The sequence below is a fragment of the Antedon bifida genome, chromosome 10 (assembly GCF_963402885.1).
Source record: "Antedon bifida chromosome 10, ecAntBifi1.1, whole genome shotgun sequence".
NCBI lineage: Eukaryota > Metazoa > Echinodermata > Crinoidea > Comatulida > Antedonidae > Antedon > Antedon bifida.
The window spans coordinates 9,189,508-9,208,995 of record NC_136235.1 but is presented as its reverse complement, the minus strand read 5'-3'; the positions used below and the strand labels follow the sequence as shown (position 1 = coordinate 9,208,995).

At 26.3% G+C, this 19,488-nt stretch overlaps 1 long non-coding RNA gene across 6 annotated transcripts; it reads right to left on the bottom strand.

Annotated features, from left to right (window-relative positions):
- Positions 1–69: 69 nt before the first annotated feature.
- LOC144854377 (uncharacterized) lies at positions 70–18,669 on the bottom strand. Of its 6 annotated transcripts, XR_013614583.1 has the most exons (7): positions 18,563–18,635; positions 18,194–18,288; positions 17,831–17,876; positions 15,882–15,990; positions 15,537–15,582; positions 756–872; positions 70–523 (listed from the first exon to the last, which is right to left on the bottom strand). It is a non-coding gene; the product is annotated as an uncharacterized LOC144854377 (long non-coding RNA). The 6 variants fall into 6 exon arrangements; XR_013614581.1 differs by having other exon boundaries at positions 17,831–18,288; XR_013614585.1 differs by lacking the exons at positions 15,537–15,582; positions 15,882–15,990.
- Positions 18,670–19,488: the final 819 nt, after the last annotated feature.

Sequence of the window (19,488 nt, the reverse complement as noted above, 5' to 3'; positions counted from 1 at the left end):
TAGAAATTGGATATGATCAGGTGTAGGCCTACAAATAATTAGAGATGTTAATTCAATATATTTTTTAAAACTTTATTTCTTCAATAATTCTTCTTGATTAATCACAAATAGCAATATACCGTAATTGAATTTAAAAAATCTAAAATATCACAAACAACTACTCAAAAGAACTTTAGTTTGTTGCAAGCATTAAGAAAACATAAATGTTCATTTTACAAAATAATACAATAGTAAACTTCCAATTTAATGAGTAATGTTCTCATTATAGTACTTCGTAAAGATATGACTCTGTTCAACTACATGCTTTCCACTAAGTGTTACATTGTGTAAGTTCCACCAATCCAGGTGCTCTTTCTTATATGTCCTCTATATGTATGTGGCCCATGTCTCGCAAGACTCAATCTACTACCAGAACAAGTGAGCCTCGAAACTGTACAAATATGGATTGTGGTGCTGTTGTAATGCTGTTTTTCTGCATTTGACTCATTCTATGCAAATGCTGCAAAGACCAAACATCAACTAACTGTGGGTAGAAAATAAAAATAAACATTTTAAAAGACTAAAATAACTAACTGTCAATTTCTACATTTCTGTTTCCAGTCAAGTTAGTTTCTGATTGGCCTACATAGTTTTCACTATATTCTAATTGTAAGGATTTTTATATTTGGTTTAATCAATTGCTTAGAATTTGTTTTGCACTTTATTTCATGAATATGGGTGGTTGGTTTTAATTGAGATAATTAAAAGTATCATACCAACATATATATAATTATGTAGGCCTATTTCCGTTCTTTCTTGGTGTTTGGTATTTCTTTTTCTTCATCTTCTTTCCCATTCAGTTTCTGATTATCTTGGTCACTGCTTCCATACAACTAAAATTAAACAGTAATAATATGAATGTGTTCTCAGCAAATTAAACGTTATCTCATATATGTACATTGAAAAAAAATTATTAATTTTCAACTAAACTTACTATTAAACTAAACAATAACTAATTAATCATCTGCATCTACTATCATCAAAGCAAGTAAACATTACAGGTTGATCAACTACATTTATTGTGTTTAAATCAACTAAACATTTCAAATCAAATAAGTAATCCCTGATACATCAACTACCTATGTTGTGTTTAAACCAACTAAACAATTACTAATTATCAACTACACTCAAATAAACTAAACTATTGATGTTTAATAAACTATGTTTAGTATGTTCAAATCTACTAAACAATTACCAATTATCTATTTATCAGCTACACCTACTAATTATCATCAAATTAACTAAACAACTACTGATTATTAAACTACATTTATTATGATTAAATCAACTGAAATTACTAATTATCAACTACATTATTAAATATCAAATAAACTAACCTATTGCTGTTTAATCAACTAAGTCTATTGTGTTTAAATCTACTAAACAATTAATAATTATCAACTACACCTATCATCAAATCAATTAAACAATAATACTTATCAACTATATCTACTATCACCAAATCAACTAAACAACTACTGCTTAATAAACTAAATGTATTAGGTTTAAATAAACAATGACCAATTATCAACTATATCTATTATAAAGTAAACAATTATTGAATAATCAACTACATTTATTATGTTTATATTTAAACCAACTAAACTAAACTGCATTCCTCTGTTTATATTTGTCCTACAACCAATAAATCAAACTACATTGTTGTGTTTAATTTTATCCTAAAGCAACCAACTAAACTGAACTGCATTCCTCTGTTTATATTTGTCCTACAACCAATAGATCAAACTACATTGTTGTGTTTAATTTTATCCTAAAGCAACCAACTAAACTGAACTGTATTCATCTGTTTATATTTGTCCTACAACTAATAGATACAACTACATTGTTGTGTTTAATTTTGTCCTAAAGCAACCAACTAAACTGAACTGTATTGTTGTCTACATTTGTCTCACAATCAACTAAACTAAACTTTAATTCCTCTGTTTAATTTTGGTATAAATCAACCAACTAAACTGTATTGCTGTGTCTACATTTGTCCTACAATCACCTAAACTAAACTATTATTCCTCTGTTTAATTTTGGTATAAATCAACAAACTAAACTGCACTCCTCTGTTTAATTTTGCCCTAAAACAACACTGACTAATTATCAACCAATTATCACAATTAATAATTATCAACTACACTTTCTATCATCAAATCAATTTAACAATTACTGATTAATCGACTAAATTTATTGTGTTTAAATCAAATGAAAAATTGATAATTATCAACTACATTTATTGTGTTGATAAGATGATCAGCTACATCTACTATCTAAACAAGTAAACACTTATTAACTAATAAACTACATTTAAAAAGTTTAAATCAACTAAACAGTTACTAATTATCAACCATATCTACTATCATAAAATCAAGTGAATAATTCCTGAATATTAAACTACATTTATTGTGTTTAAATAAACTAAACACTGACTAATTATCAACCATATCTACTATCATAAAATCAAGTGAATAATTCCTGAATATTAAACTACATTTATTGTGTTTAAATAAACTAAACACTGACTAATTATCAACCATATCTACTATCATAAAATCAAGTGAATAATTCCTGAATATTAAACTACATTTATTGTGTTTAAATAAACTAAACACTGACTAATTATCAACCATATCTACTATCATAAAATCAAGTGAATAATTCCTGAATATTAAACTACATTTATTGTGTTTAAATCAACTAAACAATGACTAATTATCAACTACATTATTAAATATCAAATAAACTAACCTATTGCTGTTTAATCAACTAAGTCTATTGTGTTTAAATCTACTAAACAATTAATAATTATCAACTACACCTATCATCAAATCAATTAAACAATAATACTTATCAACTATATCTACTATCACCAAATCAACTAAACAACTACTGCTTAATAAACTAAATGTATTAGGTTTAAATAAACAATGACCAATTATCAACTATATCTATTATAAAGTAAACAATTATTGAATAATCCACTATATTTATTATGTTTATATTTAAACCAACTAAACTAAACTGCATTCCTCTGTTTATATTTGTCCTACAACCAATAAATCAAACTACATTGTTGTGTTTAATTTTATCCTAAAGCAACCAACTAAACTGAACTGCATTCCTCTGTTTATATTTGTCCTACAACCAATAGATCAAACTACATTGTTGTGTTTAATTTTATCCTAAAGCAACCAACTAAACTGAACTGCATTCATCTGTTTATATTTGTCCTACAACTAATAGATCAAACTACATTGTTGTGTTTAATTTTGTCCTAAAACAACCAACTAAACTGAACTGCATTCCTCTGTTTATATTTGTCCTACAACTAATAGATCAAACTACATTGTTGTGTTTAATTTTGTCCTAAAGCAACCAACTAAACTGAACTGCATTCCTCTGTTTATATTTGTCCTACAACCAATAGATCAAACTACATTGTTGTGTTTAATTTTATCCTAAAGCAACCAACTAAACTGAACTGCATTCATCTGTTTATATTTGTCCTACAACTTTAAGATCAAACTACATTGTTGTGTTTAATTTTGTCCTAAAACAACCAACTAAACTGAACTGCATTCCTCTGTTTATATTTGTCCTACAACTAATAGATCAAACTACATTGTTGTGTTTAATTTTGTCCTAAAACAACCAACTAAACTGAACTGCATTCCTCTGTTTATATTTGTCCTACAACTAATAGATCAAACTACATTGTTGTGTTTAATTTTGTCCTAAAGCAACCAACTAAACTGAACTGCATTCCTCTGTTTATATTTGTCCTACAACCAATAGATCAAACTACATTGTTGTGTTTAATTTTATCCTAAAGCAACCAACTAAACTGAACTGCATTCATCTGTTTATATTTGTCCTACAACTTTAAGATCAAACTACATTGTTGTGTTTAATTTTGTCCTAAAACAACCAACTAAACTGAACTGCATTCCTCTGTTTATATTTGTCCTACAACTAATAGATCAAACTACATTGTTGTGTTTAATTTTGTCCTAAAGCAACCAACTAAACTGAACTGCATTCCTCTGTTTATATTTGTCCTACAACCAATAGATCAAACTACATTGTTGTGTTTAATTTTTTCCTACAACAATTACCTAAACTGAATTGCATTCATCTATTTATATTTGTCTTACAACCAATAGATCAAACTACTTTGTTGTGTTTAATTTTGTCCTAAAGCAACCAACTAAACTAAACTAAACTGCATTCCTCTGTTTAATTTTGGTATAAATCAACCAACTAAACTGAACTGTATTGCTGTCTACATTTGTCTCACAATCAACTAAACTAAACTTTAATTCCTCTGTATAATTTTGGCATAAATCAACTAACCAAACTGCACTGCATTCCTCTGTTTAATTTTGGTATAAATCAACCAACTAAACTGAACTGTATTGCTGTCTACATTTGTCCCACAATCAACTAAACTAAACTTTAATTCCTTTGTTTAATTTTGGCATAAATCAACTAACTAAACTGCACTGCATTTCTCTGTTTAATTTTGGTATAAATCAACCAACTGAACTGTATTGCTGTCTACATTTGTCCCACAATCAACTAAACTAAACTTTAATTCCTCTGTTTAATTTTGGCATAAATCAACTACTAAACTGAACTGCATTCCTCTGTTTATATTTGTCCTACAACTAATAGATCAAACTACATTGTTGTGTTTAATTTTGTCCTACAACAATTACCTAAACTGAACTGTATTCCTCTGTTTATTGTCCTACAACCAATAAATCAAACTACATTGTTGTGTTTAATTTTGTCCTACAACAATTACCTAAACTGAACTGCATTCCTCTGTTTATTGTCCTACAACTAATAAATCAAACTACATTGTTGTGTTTAATTTTGGTATAAATCAACCAACTAAACTGTATTGCTGTCTACATTTGTCCTACAATCAACTAAACTAAACTTTAATTCCTCTGTTTAATTTTGGTATAAATCAACAAACTAAACTGCACTGCATTCCTCTGTTTAATTTTGCCTTAAAACAACACTGACTAATTATCAACCAATTATCACAATTAATAATTATCAACTACACTTTCTATCATCAAATCAATTTAACAATTACTGATTAATCGACTAAATTTATTGTGTTTAAATCAAATGAAAAATTGATAATTATCAACTACATTTATTGTGTTGATAAGATGATCAGCTACATCTACTATCTAAACAAGTAAACACTTATTAACTAATAAACTACATTTAAAAAGTTTAAATCAACTAAACAGTTACTAATTATCAACCATATCTACTATCATAAAATCAAGTGAATAATTCCTGAATATTAAACTACATTTATTGTGTTTAAATAAACTAAACACTGACTAATTATCAACCATATCTACTATCATAAAATCAAGTGAATAATTCCTGAATATTAAACTACATTTATTGTGTTTAAATAAACTAAACACTGACTAATTATCAACCATATCTACTATCATAAAATCAAGTGAATAATTCCTGAATATTAAACTACATTTATTGTGTTTAACTAAACTAAACACTGACTAATTATCAACCATATCTACTATCATAAAATCAAGTGAATAATTCCTGAATATTAAACTACATTTATTGTGTTTAAATCAACTAAACAATGACTAATTATCAACTACATTATTAAATATCAAATAAACTAACCTATTGCTGTTTAATCAACTAAGTCTATTGTGTTTAAATCTACTAAACAATTAATAATTATCAACTACACCTATCATCAAATCAATTAAACAATAATACTTATCAACTATATCTACTATCACCAAATCAACTAAACAACTACTGCTTAATAAACTAAATGTATTAGGTTTAAATAAACAATGACCAATTATCAACTATATCTATTATAAAGTAAACAATTATTGAATAATCAACTATATTTATTATGTTTATATTTAAACCAACTAAACTAAACTGCATTCCTCTGTTTATATTTGTCCTACAACCAATAAATCAAACTACATTGTTGTGTTTAATTTTATCCTAAAGCAACCAACTAAACTGAACTGCATTCCTCTGTTTATATTTGTCCTACAACCAATAGATCAAACTACATTGTTGTGTTTAATTTTATCCTAAAGCAACCAACTAAACTGAACTGCATTCATCTGTTTATATTTGTCCTACAACTAATAGATCAAACTACATTGTTGTGTTTAATTTTGTCCTAAAACAACCAACTAAACTGAACTGCATTCCTCTGTTTATATTTGTCCTACAACTAATAGATCAAACTACATTGTTGTGTTTAATTTTGTCCTAAAGCAACCAACTAAACTGAACTGCATTCCTCTGTTTATATTTGTCCTACAACCAATAGATCAAACTACATTGTTGTGTTTAATTTTATCCTAAAGCAACCAACTAAACTGAACTGCATTCATCTGTTTATATTTGTCCTACAACTTTAAGATCAAACTACATTGTTGTGTTTAATTTTGTCCTAAAACAACCAACTAAACTGAACTGCATTCCTCTGTTTATATTTGTCCTACAACTAATAGATCAAACTACATTGTTGTGTTTAATTTTGTCCTAAAGCAACCAACTAAACTGAACTGCATTCCTCTGTTTATATTTGTCCTACAACCAATAGATCAAACTACATTGTTGTGTTTAATTTTTTCCTACAACAATTACCTAAACTGAATTGCATTCATCTATTTATATTTGTCTTACAACCAATAGATCAAACTACTTTGTTGTGTTTAATTTTGTCCTAAAGCAACCAACTAAACTAAACTAAACTGCATTCCTCTGTTTAATTTTGGTATAAATCAACCAACTAAACTGAACTGTATTGCTGTCTACATTTGTCTCACAATCAACTAAACTAAACTTTAATTCCTCTGTTTAATTTTGGCATAAATCAACTAACCAAACTGCACTGCATTCCTCTGTTTAATTTTGGTATAAATCAACCAACTAAACTGAACTGTATTGCTGTCTACATTTGTCCCACAATCAACTAAACTAAACTTTAATTCCTTTGTTTAATTTTGGCATAAATCAACTAACTAAACTGCACTGCATTTCTCTGTTTAATTTTGGTATAAATCAACCAACTAAACTGAACTGTATTGCTGTCTACATTTGTCCCACAATCAACTAAACTAAACTTTAATTCCTCTGTTTAATTTTGGCATAAATCAACTACTAAACTGAACTGCATTCCTCTGTTTATATTTGTCCTACAACTAATAGATCAAACTACATTGTTGTGTTTAATTTTGTCCTACAACAATTACTTAAACTGAACTGTATTCCTCTGTTTATTGTCCTACAACCAATAAATCAAACTACATTGTTGTGTTTAATTTTGTCCTACAACAATTACCTAAACTGAACTGCATTCCTCTGTTTATTGTCCTACAACTAATAAATCAAACTACATTGTTGTGTTTAATTTTGGTATAAATCAACCAACTAAACTGTATTGCTGTCTACATTTGTCCTACAATCAACTAAACTAAACTTTAATTCCTCTGTTTAATTTTGGTATAAATCAACAAACTAAACTGCACTGCATTCCTCTGTTTAATTTTGCCTTAAAACAACACTGACTAATTATCAACCAATTATCACAATTAATAATTATCAACTACACTTTCTATCATCAAATCAATTAAACAATTACTGATTAATCGACCACATTTATTGTGTTTAAATCAAATGAAAAATTGATAATTATCAACTACATTTATTGTGTTGATAAGATGATCAGCTACATCTACTATCTAAACAAGTAAACACTTATTAACTAATAAACTACATTTAAAAAGTTTAAATCAACTAAACAGTTACTAATTCCTACATCTGCTATTATCAAATAAACTAAACACTGACTAATTATCAACCATATCTACTATCATAAAATCAAGTGAATAATTCCTGAATATTAAACTACATTTATTGTGTTTAAATAAACTAAACACTGACTAATTATCAACCATATCTACTATCATAAAATCAAGTGAATAATTCCTGAATATTAAACTACATTTATTGTGTTTAAATAAACTAAACACTGACTAATTATCAACCATATCTACTATCATAAAATCAAGTGAATAATTCCTGAATATTAAACTACATTTATTGTGTTTAAATAAACTAAACACTGACTAATTATCAACCATATCTACTATCATAAAATCAAGTGAATAATTCCTGAATATTAAACTACATTTATTGTGTTTAAATAAACTAAACACTGACTAATTATCAACCATATCTACTATCATAAAATCAAGTGAATAATTCCTGAATATTAAACTACATTTATTGTTTTTAAATCACCTAAACAATGACTGATTATCAACTACACCTACTATCATAAAATGAACTAAACAATTACTAAGTAATCAACTACATTTATCATGTTTATATCAACTAAATAATTACGGATTAAATTACATTTATTGTGACTAAATAAACTAAACAATTACTGATTATCACCTAAATTTATTGTTATTAAGACAACTAAACAATTACTAATTAAATTACATTTATTCTGATTAAATGAACTAAACAATTACTAAATAATCAACTACATTAATTGTGTTGAAATATACTAAATACCTAATAATTCTCAACTACACTTTCTATCATCAAATCAACTAAACAATTACTAATTAATCAATCAACTACATCTATTGTGTTTAAATAACTAAATATTTACTGAATAATAAACTACATTTTCTATCATCAAATCAACTAAACAATAACTAAATAATAAACTACATCTATTGTGTTTAAATAAACTAAACACTTAACAATTCTCAACTACACCTACTATTTTTAAATCAACTAAGCAATTCCTGACAAATCAACAACATTTATGTTTAAGTCATCCACATGTATTGTGTTGATAAGTTGATCAGCTACACCTACTATCATCTAAACAAGTAAACAGTTATTAACTAATAAACTACAGTTAATAAGTTTAAATCAACTAAACAATGACTAATTCTCAACTACACCTACTATCATCAAAGTGATTAAATTACAATTGTTGTGTTTAAATCAACTAAACATTTACTAATTATCAACTACATCTACTTTCATAGAATCAAGTAAATACTTACTAATTGATCAACTACATTTATTGTGTGTAAATCAAATAAATAATTACTTATTTAATTACATTTATTCTGATTAAATCAACTAAACAACTACTGATTAAACTACATTTGTTGTGTTTAACTCAACTAAACAATTCTAACTATTAACTACACATACTATCAACATATCAACTAAACAATTACTGAATTATCAATTATATGTTGTGTTTAAATAATTAATATTTACTGAATAATAAACAATATTTATTGTGATTAAATCAACTAAACAATTAACAATTAAACTTCATGTGTTGTGTTTAAATCAACTAAACAATCCTAACTATTAACTACACCTAATATCATCAAAACAATGACTGATAAATTAACTACACTTACTATCATTAAATAAACTATATAATAACTAAATAATAAACTACATTAATTGTGTTTAAATCCGCTAAATAATTACTGATTATCAACTACATCTACTATCATTAAATCAACTGAATAAACATTTCCTGATATACCAACTACATTTGTTGTGTTTCAATCAACTAAACAATCCTAACTATTAACAACACCTACTATCATCAAATCAACTAAACAATTACTGAATTATCAAACTATATGTAGTGTTTAAATAACTAAATATTTACTGAATAATAAACTACATTTATTGTGATTAAATGAACTAAACAAATACTGATAAATTAACTACACTTACTATCATCAAATCAACTAAACAATAACTAAATAATGAACTGCATCTATTGTGTTTAAATAAACTAAACACTTAATAATGCTCAACTACACTCACTATCATCAAATCGACTAAACAATTAGTAATTAATCAACTACATCTATTGTACTAAACATTAAATAATTATCAACTACACCTACTATTTTTAAATCAACTAAACAATTCCTGATAAATCAACAACATTTATGCTTAAATCAACTACAAAATTACTGATGTATCTACCATATTTATTGTGTTGATAAGTTGATAAGCTATGCCTACTATCATCTACTAGATGATTTCTCAACCAATTATACTTTTAGATAAGTCTAAAATATGTACTCTTAATTTTGTTCTACAATAACTGTACCCCTACACATGTCTAAATACTTGAATGTCCTGTATTATTGGGTTGTTCTATAGATAATTTCTCAACCAATTGTACTGTTAGATTTGTCTAAAATATATACTCCTAATTGTGTTCTATAATAACTGTACTCCTACACATGTCTAACTATTTGAATGCTCTGTATTATTGGGTTGTTTAATAGATGATTTCGCAACTAATTATTCTGTTAGATTTGTCTAAAATATGTACTCTTAATTGTTTTCTATAATAACTGTACCCCTACACATGTCTAACTACTGCTTGAATGTCCTGTATTATTGGGTTGTTCAATAGATAATTTCTCAACAATTTATTTTGTTAGATTTGTCTAAAATATGTAGGCCTACTCCTAATTGTGTTCTATAATAACTGTACCCCTACACATGTCTATCTACTTGAATATCCTGTATTATTGGGTTGTTCAATAGATGATTTCTCAACAATTTATTCTGTTAGATTTGTCTACAATATGTACTCTTAATTTGTGTTCTATAATAACTGTACTCCTACACATGTCTAACTAGTTGAATGTCCTGTATTATTGGGTTGTTCAATAGATGATTTCTCAACCAATTATACTGTTAGATTTGTCTAAAATATGTACTCTCAATTGTGCTCTATAATAACTGTACCCCTACACATGTCTAACTGCTTGAATGCTCTGTATTATTGGGTTGTTCAATAGATTATGTCTCAACAATTTATTCTGTTAGATTTGTCTAAAATATGTACTCCTAATTGTTCTCTATAATAACTGTACCCCTACACATGTCTAACTGCTTGAATGTCCTGTATTATTGGGTTGTTCAATAGATGATTTCTCAACAATTTATTCTGTTAGATTTGTCTAAAATATGTACTCTTAATTTGTGTTCTATAATAACTGTACCCCTACACATGTCTAACTACTTGAATGTCCTGTATTATTGGGTTGTTCAATAGATAATTTCTCAACAATTTATTTTGTTAGATTTGTCTAAAATATGTACTCCTAATTGTGTTCTATAATAACTGTACCCCTACACATGTCTAACTACTTGAATATCCTTTATTATTGGGTTGTTTAATAGATGATTTCTCAACCAATTATACTTTCAGATTTGTCTAAAATATGTACTCCTAATTGTGTTCTATAATAACTGTACCCCTACACATAACTAACTACTTGAATGTCCTGTATTATTAGGTTGTTTAATAGAAGATTTCTCAACAATTTATTCTGTTAGATTTGTCTAAAATATGTACTCCTAATTGTGCTCTATAATAACTGTACCCCTACACATGTCTAACTGCTTGAATGCTCTGTATTATTGGGTTGTTCAATAGATTATGTCTCAACAATTTATTCTGTTAGATTTGTCTAAAATATGTACTCTTAATTTGTGTTCTATAATAACTGTACCCCTACACATGTCTAACTACTTGACTGTCCTGTATTATTGGGTTGTTCAATAGATGATTTCTCAACCAATTATACTTTCAGATTTGTCTAAAATATTTACTCCTAATTGTGTCCTATAATAACTGTACCCCTACACATGTCTAACTACTTGAATGTCCTGTATTATTGGGTTGTTCAATAGATGATTTCTCAACCAATTATACTGTTAGATTTGTCTAAAATATGAACTCTTAATTGTGCTCTACAATAACTGTACCCCTACACATGTCTAAATACTTGAATGTCCTGTATTATTGGGTTGTTCTATAGATAATTTCTCAACCAATTGTACTGTTAGATTTGTCTAAAATATATACTCCTAATTGTGTTCTATAATAACTGTACTCCTACACATGTCTAACTATTTGAATGCTCTGTATTATTGAGTTGTTTAATAGATGATTTCTCAACAATTTATTCTGTTAGATTTGTCTAAAATATGTAATCTTAATTGTGTTCTATAATAACTGTACCCCTACACATGTCTAACTACTTGAATGTCCTGTATTATTGGGTTGTTTAATAGATGATTTCTCAACCAATTATACTTTCAGATTTGTCTAAAATATGTACTCCTAATTGTGTTCTATAATAACTGTACCCCTACACATAACTAACTACTTGAATGTCCTGTATTATTAGGTTGTTTAATAGATGATTTCTCAACAATTTATTCTGTTAGATTTGTCTAAAATATGTAATCTTAATTGTGTTCTATAATAACTGTACCCCTACACATGTCTAACTACTTGAATGTCCTGTATTATTGGGTTGTTTAATAGATGATTTCTCAACCAATTATACTTTCAGATTTGTCTAAAATATGTACTCCTAATTGTGTTCTATAATAACTGTACCCCTACACATAACTAACTACTTGAATGTCCTGTATTATTAGGTTGTTTAATAGAAGATTTCTCAACAATTTATTCTGTTAGATTTGTCTAAAATATGTACTCCTAATTGTGCTCTATAATAACTGTACCCCTACACATGTCTAACTGCTTGAATGCTCTGTATTATTGGGTTGTTCAATAGATTATGTCTCAACAATTTATTCTGTTAGATTTGTCTAAAATATGTACTCCTAATTGTTCTCTATAATAACTGTACCCCTACACATGTCTAACTACTTGAATGTCCTGTATTGTTGAGTTGTTCAATAGATGATTTCTCAACCTATTATACTTTCAGATTTGTCTAAAATATGTACTCTTAATTGTGTTCTATAATAACTGTACCCCTACATTTGTTACCCCTAGTTTAATGTTGTGTCAATATATTATTTATCAATATATTATGTCCTACAACTAACTAAACTAAACTGCATTCTTGTGTTTATTTGTTCCTAAGGTAATTAACTAAACTGAACTGCTGTGTCTGCAGTTGTCCTACAACCAAATAAACTAAACTACATTGTTGTGTCTACATTTGTCCTACAACAATTAACCAAACTAAACTCTGTTCACTTTTGTTCCACAACCAACTAAACTGCATTGCTGTGTTTAAATTTGTCCTACAGTACAATCAACTAAACTAAATTGATGTTTTTAATTGTTTAACTAAATAATCAACTACATTAATTGTGTTTAAAATCTGCTAAACAATTACTGATTATAAACTACATATACTATCATTAAATCAACTAAACAATTCCTAATAAACCAACTACATTTATTGTGTTTTTTAATCATCTAAAAAATTAGTAATTATCAACTACACCTACTATCATTAAACTAACTAAAGAATGAATATTATCAACTACACCTACTATCATTAAACTAACTACATTTATTGTGTACATCAGTTATATGGTGGTTTATTATTAGTTTAAATAAAAGTAACATGTTAGTAAATTAAAAAACATAAAACTCAAAAAATCATATAGTTAATCAATTACCTGAAGAATTATGTGGAGGATGATTGAAACCACAGCAGAAACTGAAAGTATATAAAATATAAAAAAAACAAAAATCAATTATTATTCAATAATCAAATCCAGTTTTGGGTTTACAATAAATCCACAACAATTGCCCCAGATTTTTCCATAACAATTACTATTACTCATTTTATTTTAACTGTAAGACATCTGTTACTCTTTTGAAAAAAAAGTTAGGTTAAATTATACATTGTGGCATTGACTTGGGTGCTCTATTATGTAATAATAATATGATAGACTTTAAAAATGGGTTAATGTTCATTTTATAATAATTAAACTATTACAGTAATTGCTATAATATAATACTAGTCTTATATTGAAATATCTTCTCTTGTTTCCCCTTCATTTTATCTTCCCTCATCTTGTTATTTGGTATCTTCCACTTCTAAAATCATATTATCAATTATCTTCTTCACGCTCTAAGAAGACAAAACATGTAGTTAGAGCTAACACAGATATAAACTGAGTAATAAGAGATAAAATGTAACACAGATAAAAGTAGTGTTCTCAAATAATTGTTTAAATCAACTAAACAATAACTAAATAATCCACTACATGTATTGTGATTAAATCAACACCTGCTAAGTTACAACTACTATCATGTAGACAAGTAAACACTTACTAATTATTAAACTACATTTATTATGATTAAATCATCTAAACAAATACTAATAATAAATTACACCTACTATCAATAAATCACTATCACTAAACAGTCCCTGACTAATCAACTAAATGTATTGTGTTTAAATCAATTAAACTATCCTAACTATTAACTACACTTACTATCATCAAATCAACTAAACAATTACTAAATAATCAACTCAATTTATTGTGTTTAAATCAACTAAACAGTTACTGATTATCAACTACATCTACTCTCATAAAATTAAGTAAATATTTACTGATAAATCAACTAAATTCATTGTGTTTAAATCAACTAAACAATTACTAATTATCAACTACATCTACCATCTTTAAATCAACTAAATTTATTGTAATTAAATCAACTAAGCAATTACTAATTATCAACTATATCTACCATCTTTAAATAAACTAAACAATTACTGATAAATAAACAAAATTTATTGCATTTTATTCAACTAACCAATTACTAATTATCAACTACACCTACTCTCATAAAATTAAGTAAATATTTACTGATAAATCAACTAAATTTATTGTGTTTAAATCAACTAACTATTAACTACATTTACTATCATCAAACCAACTAAACAATAACTAAATAATCAACTACATTTATTATGTTTAAATTAGCTAAACAATTACTGATTGAACTACATTTGTTATGTTTAAATCAACAAAACGATTACTGATTAAACTACATTTAACTACATTTGTTGTGTTTAAATCAACTAAACAATCCTAACTATTAACTACAAATACTGTAAATCAAGTCAACTAAACAATTACTGAACTATCAAAAATATGTTGTGTTTAAGTAACTATTTTACTGAATAATAAACTACATTTATTTTGAACTACACCTACTAGCATCAAATCAACTAAACAATTACTGATTAAACTACATTTAATAAGTTGAAATCAACTAAACAGTTAGTAATTCTCAACTACACCTACTAAACTACACATAACTAAATAATCAACTATTTTTTTTATTATTGATCAGCTACATTCATTCGGTTTAAATCAACTAAAGAATGACTATTATCAACTACACCTACTATCATTAAACTAACTAAAGAATGACTATTATCAACTACACCTACTATCATTAAACTAACTGCATCTATTGTGTGCATCAGTTATATGGTGGTTTATTAGTAGTTTAAATAAAAGTAACATATTAGTAAAGCAAAAAACATTAAATTTAAAAAATCAAGTTAATTAATTACCTGAAGAATTTTGTGAAGTGGCGGTTGATTGAAACCACAGCAGAAACTGAAAGTATATAAAAAAAATCAATTGATATTCAATAATCAAATCCAGTTTTGTGTTAACAATAATTCCACAAAAATTGCCCCAGATTTCTTCATAACAAATCTTTCTCATTTTATTTTAACTGTAAGACATCCGTTACTCTTTTGAAAAAAAAATGGGTAGGTTATATTATATATTGTGGCATTGCCTTGAGTGCTCTGTTATTTAATATTAATCTTATAGATGGGTTAATAAATGGGTTAATGTTCATTTTAAAATAATTAAATAATTAAACTACAGTAATTGCTATAATATAATACTAGTCTTATATTGAATCCTTATTGTTTCCCCTTCATTTTATCTTCCCTCATCTTGTTATTTGGTATCTTCCTCTTCTAAAATCATATTATCAATTATCTTCTTCACGTTCTAAGAAGACAAAACATGTAGTTAGAGCTAACACAGATATAAACTGAGTAATAAGAGTTAAAATGTAACACAGATACAAGTAGTGTTCTCAAATAATTACATTAATAATTGTCAACTAAACAAATTATTGATTAAACTACATTTATATGTTTAAATCAACTAAACAATAACTAAATAATCAATTACATGTATTGTGATTAAATCAACACCTGCTAAGTTACACCTACTATCATGTAGACAAGTAAACACTTACTAATTATTAAACTACATTTATTATGATTAAATCATCTAAACAAATACTAATAATAAATTACACCTACCATCATTAAATAAACTAAACAGTCCCTGACTAATCAACTAAATGTATTGTGTTTATATCAACTAAACAATTACTGATTAAACTAAATTTGTTGTGTTTAAATCAACTAAACAATCTTATCTATTAACTACACCTACTATTACCAAACCAAGTAAACAATTACTAAATTATCTATATGTTTAAATAACTAAATATTTACTGAATAATAAACTACATGTCTTGTGATTAAATCAACTAATCAATGACTGATAAATTAACTACACTTACTATCATCAAATCAACTAAACAATAACTAAATAATAAACTACATTAATTGTGTTGAAATATACTAAATACCTAATAATTCTCAACTACACTTTCTATCATCAAATCAACTAAACAATTACCAATTAATCAATCAACTACATCTATTGTGTTTAAATAACTAAATATTTACTGAATAATAAACTACATTTATTGTGATTTAAATCAACTAAAGAATGACTGATAAATTAACTACATTTTCTATCATCAAATCAACTAAACAATAACTAAATAATAAACTACATCTATTGTGTTTAAATAAACTAAACACTTAACAATTCTCAACTACACCTACTATTTTAAATCAACTAAGCAATTCCTGATAAATCAACAACATTTATGTTTAAGTCATCCACATGTATTGTGTTGATAAGTTGATCAGCTACACCTACTATCATCTAAACAAGTAAACAGTTATTAACTAATAAACTACAGTTAATAAGTTTAAATCAACTAAACAATGACTAATTCTCAACTACACTTACTATCATCAAATCAAGTAAACAATAACTAAATAAGCAACTCATTTATTGTGTTTAAATCAACTAAACATTTACTGATTAATTTACAATTGTTGTGTTTAAATCAACTAAACATTTACTAATTATCAACTACATCTACTTTCATAGAATCAAGTAGATACTTACTAATTGATCAACTATATTTGTTGTGATTAAATCAACTAAACAATTACTGATTAAACTACATTTAACTACATTTGTTGTGTTTAAATCAACTAAACAATCCTAACTATTAACTACTAAACAATCCTAACTATTAACTACAAATACTATAAATCAAGTCAACTAAACAATTACTGAATTATCAAAAATATGTTGTGTTTAAATAACTATTTTACTGAATAATAAACTACATTTATTTTGAACTACACCTACTAGCATCAAATCAACTAAACAATTACTGATTAAACTACATTTAATAAGTTGAAATCAACTAAACAGTTAGTAATTCTCAACTACACCTACTAAACAATAACTAAATAATCAACTATTTTTTTATGATTGATCAGCTACATTCATTCATTCTGTTTAAATCAACTAAAGAATGACTATTATCAACTACACCTACTATCATTAAACTAACTACATCTATTGTGTGCATCAGTTATATGGTGGTTTATTAGTAGTTTAAATAAAAGTAACATATTAGTAAAGCAAAAAACATTAAATTTAAAAAATCATAAAGTTAATTAATTACCTGAAGAATTTTGTGAAGTGGCGGTTGATTGAAACCACAGCAGAAACTGAAAGTATATAAAAAAAAACAACAAAATCAATTGATATTCAATAATCAAATCCAGTTTTGGGTTTACAATAATTCCACAAAAATTGCCCCAGATTTCCTCATAACAAATCTTTCTCATTTTATTTTAACTGTAAGACATCCGTTACTCTTTTGAAAAAAAATGGGTAGGTTATATTATATATTGTGGCATTGCCTTGAGTGCTCTGTTATTTAATATTAATCTTATAGATGGGTTAATAAATGGGTTAATGTTCATTTTATAATAATTAAACTATACAGTAATTGCTATAATATAATACTAGTCTTATATTTAACCATCTTCTCTTGTTTCCCCTTCATTTTATCTTCCCTCATCTTGTTATTTGGTATCTTCCTCTTCTAAAATCATATCAATTATCCTTCTTCACACACTAATAAGACAAAATATGCAGTTAGAGCTAACAGAGATATAATAAAAGAGAGATAGAGAGAAGATGTAACACAGATAAAAGTACAACTACTTGAATGTTGTGTTCTCAACTGATTACATTAATCATTGTTTACTAATACCTATACTTTTCAGTTAGCGTGTCTGCTGTTTTTGAGTTCATGATCAAGGATAGGCTTACATATAGAAATATATTAATCCATGATTTTAACAATTGCAATGGGCATAAAGTCAATTATAATAAGTAAATGATTTACCTTTTTAATTAAAAGAACAGAACATTGTTACTGTTGCTTCCTGATTGGTATTCCTCATCGTTTTACATTTCCCTTTAATAATAATTACACTTGTCACTGTTCTATTCTAATAAGAAAATGTTATGCATTATAAACACAACTCAACTTAGATGATATTCAATAGTGTGATTTAACATTGTTTTCATTAAACATGGATGATGAAATAAAATTAATTTATGTTATAGAGAAACAAGTCGAATAAGATGACATGTTTTAGAAGAAGTAGCATTTGAAATAATAAATAGAACATTGTGTTAGCGGTGATGTAATGTATTTTTCTAATGTTGGGAAAGAATGAAACATATTTTGATATAAAGGATATCAATTTTGTATATTATTAGTATAGTTAGTAGTGACAAATGCACCAATAAAAACATATTTAGTTACCAGTATTCACTCCTTGTTCACTGCATGCACACATAACTTGTTTCCATTGATGAAAAACAGTGTTACTAAAGAAATTGCTGGATAAACTACATAAGAAAAAAACTAGAAAAAAAACCTGTTTGATTATTAAATTATGAAATTACTATGATATAGATTAAAGTTCATCTGGTTTATATTTTTTATGATGATTCTGGTTTTTTTTTAATAGTAAAAAAAAAATTAGTAAACTAATCTTATTTAAAAGTAAACATTCTCATCACAATAAATTTAAAATTACCATACTACATTCTGGTATTGTTTCTGAAGAGGCATCAATTCATCTGGAAGACAAGAAATGAAGTTTAGAGGGATATTACTAATACTAGTATATTGGATAATTAAAAAAACATAGTCCGAATACACTCAACCAGCCTGAATGAATGTCTAAATAATAATATTAACAAAAAACACTACTCTACAGTAATATAATAATAAATCATTTGCTTTATAAATAACATTGT